The sequence below is a fragment of the Triplophysa dalaica genome, chromosome 3 (assembly GCF_015846415.1).
Source record: "Triplophysa dalaica isolate WHDGS20190420 chromosome 3, ASM1584641v1, whole genome shotgun sequence".
Classification (NCBI taxonomy): domain Eukaryota; kingdom Metazoa; phylum Chordata; class Actinopteri; order Cypriniformes; family Nemacheilidae; genus Triplophysa; species Triplophysa dalaica.
Window position 1 is genome coordinate 21,347,649 of NC_079544.1, and position 11,730 is coordinate 21,359,378.

Sequence of the window (11,730 nt, forward strand, 5' to 3'; positions counted from 1 at the left end):
TTCCACATGAGATAACTGTCCACAATTTAATGTGTTGGTTTTAATATCCACTCAACACCATAACCCACAACAATCTATACAGATTTCACAGATAATGGGCTAATTACTGATGATGCTAATATTATTGGTCATACATCTTTTTCAATTTTGTTGTTGTACCGACAAGAAACTTAAGGTGAAAATGTAAGACCACAATGTTTTTAAATATGTATTTTAAAAAATCTCTTTTGAATAATTTTTGTACACTTGACCATTTTCATTGACAATTTAGAATGAAAGAATTGCAAGAGCTTTGAACCCTTTTAATTCTTTGAGTTCGACCAATAATTCGAGGAACCCGAAAAAGCTGCTCATAATGCATAGGTTTGATCTCGAAGTCTTTAAGTCATGCAGATTTAAAAGTAGTGATTTGTACTATACCTGTTGTCAGCTATATAAGTTAATTTCAATGTGGTCTATAGTTTTGTCTCAGAAAAAAAATGCATTAACATTCACTTTCAAATGTACCAAAAAAAGTAGCTGCAGGCATGTTTTTCACAATAGGCCTACAAACCTGAAAATGATCACCCCAATAATAATTGCATAAGTGCATAGTCAGGTGGATAACATCATATTAAAGAGTTTGTGAACATTTTGTATTAATAATGAAGCTTTGCAAAGGGTTGTCATGAACTCAGTATTCTTCCGAAGTTAAAATACAAAGTAGCCAATTGTGTAATTTAAATCAGTCGTTCTAATTATTATTTGGCGTAACGGACTGCGAACTAATTGCTTCTCATCTTTATCACTGTTGTTATATTTTGGGCCTGCATGCTGTAATGACATTTTACAGACTGCGTGCGTGTGTGAGAGAGTGAGTGTGTGAGGGAGAGAGAGAGAGAGAGAGAGAGAGAGAGAGAGAGAGAGGTTATACCTCATAGCACACCCACATCAGACCTTGTTTTAATTAATTTTTGCGTTACATATCTCAGAACAGCATGCTATGAACAAATGTTTGCGAACATGCCCCCGTTGCCTCGTACGGTGTATAAAATAATGTTAGAATTTTTTCGGATTGAAGAATGTCTATTGCACACAACAGGCTCGTGGTAACTCGATATGGTCATAAAGTGAGTGTGGATATATGGGGAATGAGGAGAGACTCAGTTTGATTATCTTTAAAGGGATATTGGATATCCGTGTCAAATCAATTTCGGAGTGAAAAATCCAAGGCAGAAATTTTCTACATCGGTGGAAAAAAAGACATCATAAATAAAGAGGCAAACGCCACACTGGAGAAATGTAAGCGCCCCTGGTTTAGTTTAGACTCTTAAACCAAATAACCCCGGGATGTGTTTCATAGAACTCTGGAAAAATGCCATTATGATTAAACTCAAGAACAATGTTTCAGCTCTGCGGTGTGCCTCAAAAACGCAGTGATAGACTGAAAAGCAGAAGCGATGTGACTGGGGATAAGGTTTGATCTTTACTCTCGGCAGTATGTCATTTCTTATCGTAATTTATAACTTTTAAACTCTCTTTTTCGTTGAATCCAACTTTTTAAACTTTGGATGATAGCTAGGATCTCTCTGTGAATGCGTGATGTCATTGTCTATCAGGATTTAAATTCGAATTTCACAATACAAAAAAAATATTTGTATCTATGCATTTCATTTCATTTATTTATTTTATTTTTATGATTAATTTATTTAACATTCTTATTAGACCTAGTAATTTGTTATGATGTATTGTTATATATTACTGTAGATATTTGATCATATTTACTTACATCTTTTTCTTTATTGAACGTAATTAAATAATTTCCAGAAACAAATTTTCCCTTGGAGACAAACATATAAGCATCAAGTTACATCGTCGCAATCACACATTGAATGTAACAGTTACAGCACTCTGTGATATCACACACTGCTAATGGAACAACAAAGAGCAATGTTGGCAAAATAACTGATGTGGAACATCCCTCCCTACTGTGGACTGCTTAAGTAAATATTTACCACTCGAGCTGCTGTGGGAAACACGTCGCTCTTACAGTAAAGTGACAAACCACTCGATAATAGTCCTCTTCACAATGGAAACTCGCTGTTGTGATGACTTTATTTACCCAGGGTCATTAGAATAACTATGAAGGGATAGTTGTTAGAGGTTTCCTTTTCATGCTGAATGCGTTTGGCATTGCACAGCTCAGTAGCAGGAACTGGCAACAATGAAAAAAATAACTTTCATTTTATCTTTCATCTTTTATTACTTATTTTGTGTGTCACTTAAGAACATTCTCTAAAGTAAAAACCGGTTTATTAAAAAATGTAGCCAATCAAAAGTTGATAATTAAATAAAAATCCGATAACAATTAAATGCATACATAAGATTCAAATAAAACATGTTTTTTTTCTCGACATTTTAAATCGACTAGGCCTATTTCTAATGCTATATAATTGCATTGCATATTATGTGTATTTACACGCATTTGCTTTCAAGTTATCATTGCACATATTATTATTGGTTATAGGCCTGTCGATGTCTTACATATGAAAATGCTGACACCTCACCTTCACCCTTATCAGTCTTTGCTAATGAGTTTAACAGTCTCCACTAATGTTACATTGAGCCCCTGCAAACGGTGAAGTGTTTGATGGTCCTAATTAAACGGTGGTAATGAATGTAAGTATCTCAAGGCAATACAGTAGCGCTGGAATTCAAAGGAAATTTAGACTTTTGCATGACATAGGGTAAATAAAGTCACACAGAAAGGTCGAAATGGCCTTTGGAAATGAAGCGTTTGTTCTGAGGGCCTCGGGGCACAGTAATGTCTCTACATGATGGCAGCGGGACAGGGAGTTTATTGCCCCCGTGGTGAACCTTGTCCCCGGGGCCAGTGTTTCGGCATTATCGCTCTCAGGTGATCAGGGCAACCAGTAGCGCACCTCTCAACAGGTGGTAAGCCTCGGAGATACGAGGATTCCTCTTCTGGTTCATGGTTTGAAACTGACGCGATCTGCTTTTAAAGGAAAGCCCTCGCGTTTTGTAGCTGTCATCGAAATGTCACACGTTTAAAGGGATAGTTCTCCTAAAAATGAGAATTCAACCATCATTAACTCATTCTCAGAATGTTACAAACCTGTATACATTTCTTTGCTCGCTAAACACAAATTAATATCTTTGGAAGAATTTCAGTAACCAAACTGGTCTCATCCCCCTTTGACTCCCATAGTATTTATTTCCCCTACTATGGCAGTAAATGGGGGGCGAGATCCGCTCTGTTATTGACATTCTTCAAATTATCTTTCTTTGTTATCATCAGAAGAAATCAATTTATACAGGTTAGGAACAATCCGAGGGTGAAGTAAATGATGACAGTATTGTCATTTTGGGTTGAACTATCACTTTAACTCAAGCTGTGAGGTGCCAACAGCTTTTAAGTTTGGTATTGTTTACTTCTGACCACAAGAGGGCGCTTGGAACAAGAAAAATTATTATTGTGCCGAAATAAGGATTTGAACACTTCAGCCACTATGTGATTGCAATAGCCAATATTTTACGACAAAAACTACATAACTTAAGAATTTATAGGGGGAACATAATAGTTCGTCGAAAGAATAAAAAAATGAAACTAAGTATATTCTTAATATTTCATATTTAATAGTATGACATTCAATTAATCTCAGACTAAATTTTAAGTGTACAGATTGTAAATTCCTGAATTCATCTAACATTTTTCCCTCTCAACATCTTTCAAGGTGAGAGAAAATCTGGCAAAAGTTAAACACCACAACTCCAGTTTACCATCAGCATAATGAGCTGTGTTGATGCATGATGGTGTCAATTCAGTCATGTTAGATTGTCTCGATCCAGGCTTTAAGAATAACAGTTAGCAAGTTATTCGTGAATTATGCTGAAATATTTCCAGAAAATTCATTCAAGCTGATTAAATCTAAAGAAAAGAAAACCATACACTTTAATATTAATTTCAATCTGATTGGTAGGCTATAAATAGGTTAAATTAGTCTGAAATAAACTCTGCAAATGCTCTATTCAACAATGTTGGAAAAGGTAAACCCCTTGAGAAAATAACCCATGGTATTACTAAAGAAAACGTAGTTTAAATATCCCGAAGGTAGGGGGCTAAATCTTTTAAATATTTTTGTATGTGAAATTATATTATTAATTTAAAGGACGTTAATAATTTCAATAAATTCAAGTAATTAGCGACTGCGTGTTATTTCAGCACCACCGCGCGCGGACAGCTCCCGCGCACTCCGTTGACACCTCTAGACTGAACTCATTTGCATTTTCGGCAGAGTGTCCATTCACGTTTTTCCGCTGTTTGTCCACTAGTTAAAAATCTTGATATATATTATACAAATGTATTAATTCAAACAACAACATTCTAGAGTCCTTGCTTTACGTATTTGCTGTTTAAACGAAGCGACTCAAAGCGGAGAGTCTCATGCCAAACACTAGGTAATATCTTAACATTTTGGTACGATTATTAGGCCTGTGATTTACTAACAAATATAACTGTAAATCTGACTATTATAAAGCCAATTAAAGAATTAACATACTTTTTCGAGAACGCATAGTCTTTCATATAAACAATGCGTAATTTCTCTGTGTGCTGGACTGAGCGATACAGAAACTGTCTGTTTATGAGCTTATATTTAAACACTTATATCTGTAATTAAGCAAAGCAGTCGACATAAATTAAATTTGGGTTAACAACGCTCAGCAATGCCATCTAGAGGTGTAATCAGGTAACAACATGTGACAATATACAGTCAATGCAATGCATATCCAATGGTTAAACTGATAAAAATATACAAAACAGAATTCTGTACTATTTCCAAGTGAGTAACTATATGACATACGTTTGTGTAAATCAGATAAAAACATATTTTCTAGGAATAGTTGACAGGAACATGCTGTCTACTCTTCTGTTGATTTCATTTATTAAAAAAATAACGCTTCTTTTTGTCAACAGGTGTTGTTCAATGTGAAACCTGAAAACTTGGTTTAGTATGACATATCGCTTCATTGTTTCATCATTCTTCTAAGTTGCTTTGAACAAAAGTGTCTACATGTAAATGCAGACAAACATATTACAGTTCTTTGTTATGGGAGCATCCCTTTATCAATCTTGTGCACGTAAATGCACAGTTTGGTTTTTTGATATTAGATTCTCAGTCTCTCATTATAGTGAAGCCTGTGTCCTCTTCATTACCCCTGAAGCGCTCATTCTCAGAATGAGAGGCAGAGGAAGGCGTTGATCTGGGATGATCTGTGTTCTCCGGACAGCCTCGGGCTAAGATGATCTCTCACTGCAAACATCTTCTAAACAATGCTGTCCTTTAAACATCTATTCCTGAAAAATATCTGTTAATCATGAGCTTTATTGCTGCAGCTGAGCTATAAATCTTTACATGCCACGAGTTAACAGATCATTTTTCAGGCAGACAACTTTAGCTACAACACAACCGTAACCCCAACTATCACACATGTCCTTATAGTACACACACAACGTCAGGCCACTGGTATCATCATATTTGACATGAATATGACAAATTCAAAATTGCTTTTATCTTTGAAGTCTTTGGTTTAAATTGTGTGAGCCACACCACATACACGCACCACTAAGATACTGATCCTTCTAAGGCGGTCACAAGGTTAATGTTAAGAGGGTGGTTCCTGTCAATACCACAAGTCACAGTGTGTTTTTAACTAGGTGTAATGGATTTTATTGATTCATGAATAACGTAAGCACGAGACTTAACAGCATTTAGACATGAAATCCGTGTAAGGTATAATGCATGTAAGCCATTACCTATAGCTATTAGTCGATTAGTGCATGCTCTATAGTGAACATTCACCAATGAACCATCTGACCAATCAGATCCGAGTAGGCGGACAGAATGGGGGGAATTAGACAGATAAATCGCCGAACGAATCATTTGAGAGACAGTCAAGAAGTGAGGTAATAATAACTGGCTATTATTAGAAGAAAAAAAAATTCACACTGTGTATGCACGTAAACTTGATGTCGGACACTCCATAAACCAAAGTAGGACCTTAAAAATCACAAAATATTTACTCTTTAAGATCGTTAAGTGTCATTCTCCAAAGCATAATGCTGATAGTTTGGCTTGAACCAGCAACCACCCAGTTGCCAGAATTGAGCTTTGAGCACAATGCTACACCACACGTCATAACAGTTTTGTTATTCTTATTATATTGTATGTACCACAAGATGAAGATATTACAGGTGAGAGATGAAGATAGAGTGATGGTAAATCTAGACCTTTTCTGCATATATATGTCATGTAATATCATATAATAATGCTTAAAGTTTGCTAAATCCATTTAACTTTAAAAAATATATATTTAAATAAATAAGTTGTCACAGAATAATAAATGTCAGACAGAACCTTATAATTCCAAGTAGGGCTATCAAACAATTGGTCGTGATTACACCCATCCAAAATAAAACATTGTGTTTAAATAGAAAAGGTTATACAGTGTATATATACACACATATATATATATGAATAGTTTGTTTCCTAAATAAGAACTTCGTTTTTAAAATCTTTCAAAATTCATGTTTTTATTGTATTTTGTTGTATTATCTTTAGATATTATGGCTTAACTCCAAACAAATCAACAAAAAAAATACATGATTTTTTTCATTTTGGAAATAAACTCTTCAGATATATATTTCCTAAATATGTAAATGTATGTATGTTTTTGTGTTAACAAATACAAATTTAATATGTAGGCTACAGTTCACATTTAAACTTGGTTTTATTCTGGATGCGATTACTCAGTTGACAGCCCTAATTCCAAGGTGACAATATTTTGCAGCCCTACCATTAGCTTTAATGTACGTCCAGAACTTTAGTCTAAGGGGGTAAACTTTTGTTCCAAAGATAAAAGCAAATCTACAATGTACACATAACGTCACTGAATCAAACAAACAGCCTACACATTGTGGATGATTTAAACTAAATAAAACCAGAAAACCCTTAGTAATACCCCCAAATGGCTCAGATCAACAATGCAGGGTTCAAAAGACATTGTCCACTATTTTTTGAGGGGAGTTTAATCAAACAATATGGGCTTCTTCTGCGTGCACCCTCACAGAAGGTCATCTACATACGCCAACACAAGCCATATCTGTTTTGAGATGATGTTGCCTGACCACAGCGGCTGGTCTCTCCAGCATTGCCCCTTTTTTGTTAATGGGCTGCCCACTGCAGGCCTGACCAGCTTTTGAAAGAGCCCCTAGAACAAAGCAGGTATTTGTTTCAAAAAACTGTTATTTTAGGAAGAGACTCAGAGGTCTTGAGTTAAAGTCGCCCCCTTTCGAGGTCATTCAAAATCCTCCTCGGCTCGGCCTGAGCATGAATACAGCCACTTCAGTGCCCTCGGAACAAAAGGGCAGGAAGAATTCAGGCGACTGGGGGAGCGGCAGGCCCACTGGGAGGGCAGGACAACATGCTGGCTCAGACTCGGAGGAGGGAGTCTGTTTCAACCAGTCTGCCAGGCTTAGAGTTAAAGATTACCTTTGAAATGTGCACCCCTCCTGTCTCTCTCTCTCGCCATCTCTCAGACCTGCGGGCAGGCGTGGAGAGCAGTTAGATGAGTCTCGGAGAAGATCCTCTTTGATGACAGAGAAGGATCTTTTTGTTCTCTAATCCTTCTCTGGTCTTAAACATTTTAAGCCCAACTGGTCCTCAAAGAGAGGCTGTGCTGAAGCTCGGGCCACAATGGACACATTCTTCCCCACCCGTGCTTGCCCTGGACAGGGAAGAATCTGCCCTCATATCTCTCAAACCGCTCGTACGGTTACAAAGTTCAGAGTCCCTCACAAGCCGGTCTTCAGCACGTTTGACTTTCACAGCAGGTGATGGCGAGCAATAAGGTGCATATTAAGAGCAAAGTTACACTCAACAATTCTCATCTCTATCACGTTTACATAAAACAACACTAATATGTATTTTCTTGCTGTGTTTGTTTTTCATTCATACTCAAACTGTACTTGTTTTCTAATGTATTGGGTGTTTAAATTATTGAAAAACTAGGGGACTGTTGATATTAAATATACTAAAAACTGATGTTTTAGATATATTATATTAAATATCATATTATATTGATTGAATTATATTACATAGTTTACCTCAAAATAAATATTCTGTCATCATTTACGCACGCTACTGTCATTTCAAACCTGTATGACTTCAGGAGTCAATGCGTTCCACCGTTGTTCCTTTACCAACATTCTTCAAAACATCTCTTTTGTGTTCTGCAGAAGAAATGCAGGTTTGACATGACAAGAGGGTAATTGATGACCGAACTTTCATTTTTAGTGAAAAATCACTCTAATATATACGGTTCAATTCCGTTGCAACAGTCACCGTTTAGTTATTAACGTCTACATTGTCTCTGTGATTCTTTTTCTTTTTGTGCTTAAATGTATTTTAATGGAAATTATTTGAATAAAAAAAAGTTTGACAAGCACTACTTAAGTGATAATCTCACTTAATTAAATTTATGACAGACAAATCTAAGCGAGGGAATGATGTCAATATTTTACACAGTAATCCTCTTCAAAATTACGTTTCCCCAGACTACACGTCTGCTGATTCTGGACATTCTCTCCAACTTCTGATGACGACACATGGGTTACTTTTAAACAACAATGAAGAAAGTTTCTTCACTATCTGCCCCGACAACAGCCTTAACAAACACTAATAAACTACATTTTATCAATTTAAAAAAATGGGTAACACTTTACTTTAAAGGTTGTTATCATAAGTAAATGTCTAAGCTAACATGAACTCATAACAAAAAATAGGCCTGTCCTTTACAGAATGTATTCATATTGGTTCTTGTTAGTTAAAACCAATACTACTGTTATCTTAATTTCTTTGCGCATTAAATAATGTTAACAGTTAGACCTTTTAATAAAAAATGTATTTCTGAATTCTGAACTCAACATGAACTAAGATAAATGCTGTAGAATTATTGTTCATGGTTAGTTCATTTTAGCAAATGCTTTAAAGGTCCAGCGTGTCATTTTTTGGAGGACCCTTAGAAAGAAAGCAATATAATATACATAACTATGTGTTCAGAGTTGTATAAAGACCTTATTTAATGAAGTGTTATGTTTTTATTATCTTAGAATGAGCTATTTCTATCTACATATACCGCAGGTACCCATGCATATAATTTACAATGTTTCTACGGTCGCCCTAAACAGACAAACTGCTATATGGAGTGCGTTTCGTAAATTTGTTTGGTAAAGAAGCAAAAGTGCGATGACATCTTGGTCATTCTCAGCCTTTGTAGTGCTTCGAAATGGAGGGGTGGAGTGAGCCGTTGGTTGCAATTTGCAACCTTACCACTAGATGCCGCTAAAAATCACAAAATGGTAATTTAACTAATGTTAACAAATACAACATTATTGTAAAGGGTTGGCAAGAAATAAATATGTAGGCACTATTTATATTTGATTTACAAACCGTTTCATTCAAATCAAGCGTTTAACCCAAAGTCTTTAGATGATGAGAAAATTAATCAGTAAAGGGTCCAGGCTGTTGACTGGTATCATATGATTATAGACAACAATGGACATACCGAGCATGAACAGACAAATAGACACAGACACGTATACATAGCTTCAGGCAACTAACAGAGAACAGAAGGCTTGTTTCCTAGTGTCACCTGGCCAGCAATCATAAATTTGACACACACATGACAAAAAAAGATGAAAGCGTTTTTAAACAGATTTTATCAGCCCTTCAACATCACTCCCTCTCTCTGTACCACACTGATGACTTCATAGAGACCAGTGTTGCTCGCCTGTTTGGAATCAAACTTTTTATTCTAGGCTATATTTATTTTTACTAGGGATATGGTGCCAGAACCCTGCATAGTCAGTCATGGCTTGCCTTAAAAAGCGCACTTACATGTGTTGGTAATGAGACACCACATGACATACGGTGAGTGCACTTAAGGTTAAGTGGAGGCAAGAGGTGACCTGCAGCATAGAATACACACATGACAGCCAAACACAAAAACACACACATTTAATGGGGCGGAATCTGTCAAGAGAGACACAAGTTAAAAAATTTAAATAAAACACTTCTTCTAGAAACTGAAGGACATTTGCTCCCTCTGTGTTCTTTACTTAGCAAGACTCAATGAAAAAATACTTTGAAGGGTAAAAGAACAACCTTCTAGACAGACATGATGTTTCATTACATAAGCAAAGTAGCCCAGGTGACAAGTCTGGCAGACATATCTCGTCACATTGAGCAGTTGTCACATTATTTCTATCAAATTATTCCTTTATGTAGCGATGGTTTTAAATTGGGAAAATATCATCCTTTTTATAATAGTTGTTGGGTACATACATAAACACTAATACAAAAAATGACCGACACTTATTAAGGCAAGATCCAAGTGCTCTATAGCTGTTTAAAAAAAAAGCCAATACGTAGCCTACAACGAATTTGTAATACTTTTATTGCTTTTAGGAGTTTATTTCTCACATCTGTCAAGAAACAACAGGTTCCCATTGTGACAACTTACCCCATACAGTGTCACAATATGCCTCATTGTAGTCTTGACAAAAGAACCTTGTGCGATTTGTGTTTGTTGCTGTGCAATAATGATAATGAAAATGTACAATAGCTTTTTGTGACCAAGAGTTTAAGTTATAATAAACCATGTCTTTACCTCTATTATAACTAACTTCAATCTCACTGAATAGGACCACATGATAACGTAGTGAGCGACCTCTGCTGGCTCGTGCAGCAACTCTTTTTCTGAAGGGCGAATGGGTCTCTGCTCAGGTTTGTAGAAAGGGTTTAGGGATGGTGAAACTTTTCTGAATGCAGAATACTTCATTTATTGTGTTTTTATAGCGTGTATCTGTTCTAAACCCAGTATAATAGTGTAGATTTACATTTTTGCATCAACCCGAGGAATATCGTTGTCTGTTATCATCTTTAGCTTACATACAGTATAGGCCTACACACTATACTCTCCAACAGAGATATAAGCATTACTTACCCAGTCGATGAGATTCAGTTCGCAGTCAAGAGATAGGCTATATATGCACCTGTTTGAGGATATCGTCTGTCTTGCACCTCTGACCAGTTGCAGACTTGGCAGCATCTCAACAGAAGACGTGCCACAAATGTTGTTGTATATAAGAGCATTCTGAACTTGTACAAATGTAAAGTAAACAATATGCACATTGATACATTTGTATGGGTCCACAATGGTCAGGTACGAGAATATTGGCTATGGAAAGTGACAAAATATACAGACAAAAGCACTACATGCCTAAGTTTTTGTGTAATTTGTGGGAATTTAGGGAAAGCCTCTAAATGATTCTGCAAGAGGCAACAAACAAACACGTACTTTCAGCACCTCAATGTTCGAATGGACTGGTAAAAATATCTAACTTGTTCCTGTCGCGATGCATGTTGGGTAATCCCTGATACCATAATTTTTCTGCAAACTGGATCATAACGTTGTAAACATGCACTGCATTTCGTCTGTGTGGGACATTTGACAAATAAAACTCTCACTTTGTCTCTGCACTGATGCATTAGCTCTAATTTTGATTTTGATGTCAGTTTTCGCTGTCTATGTTGAAACGCTGTTTAATTTTAGATAAAAGTGTCGACTAATTACATTAATTTACAATTATTCCCATTATCAGAAAAGCAG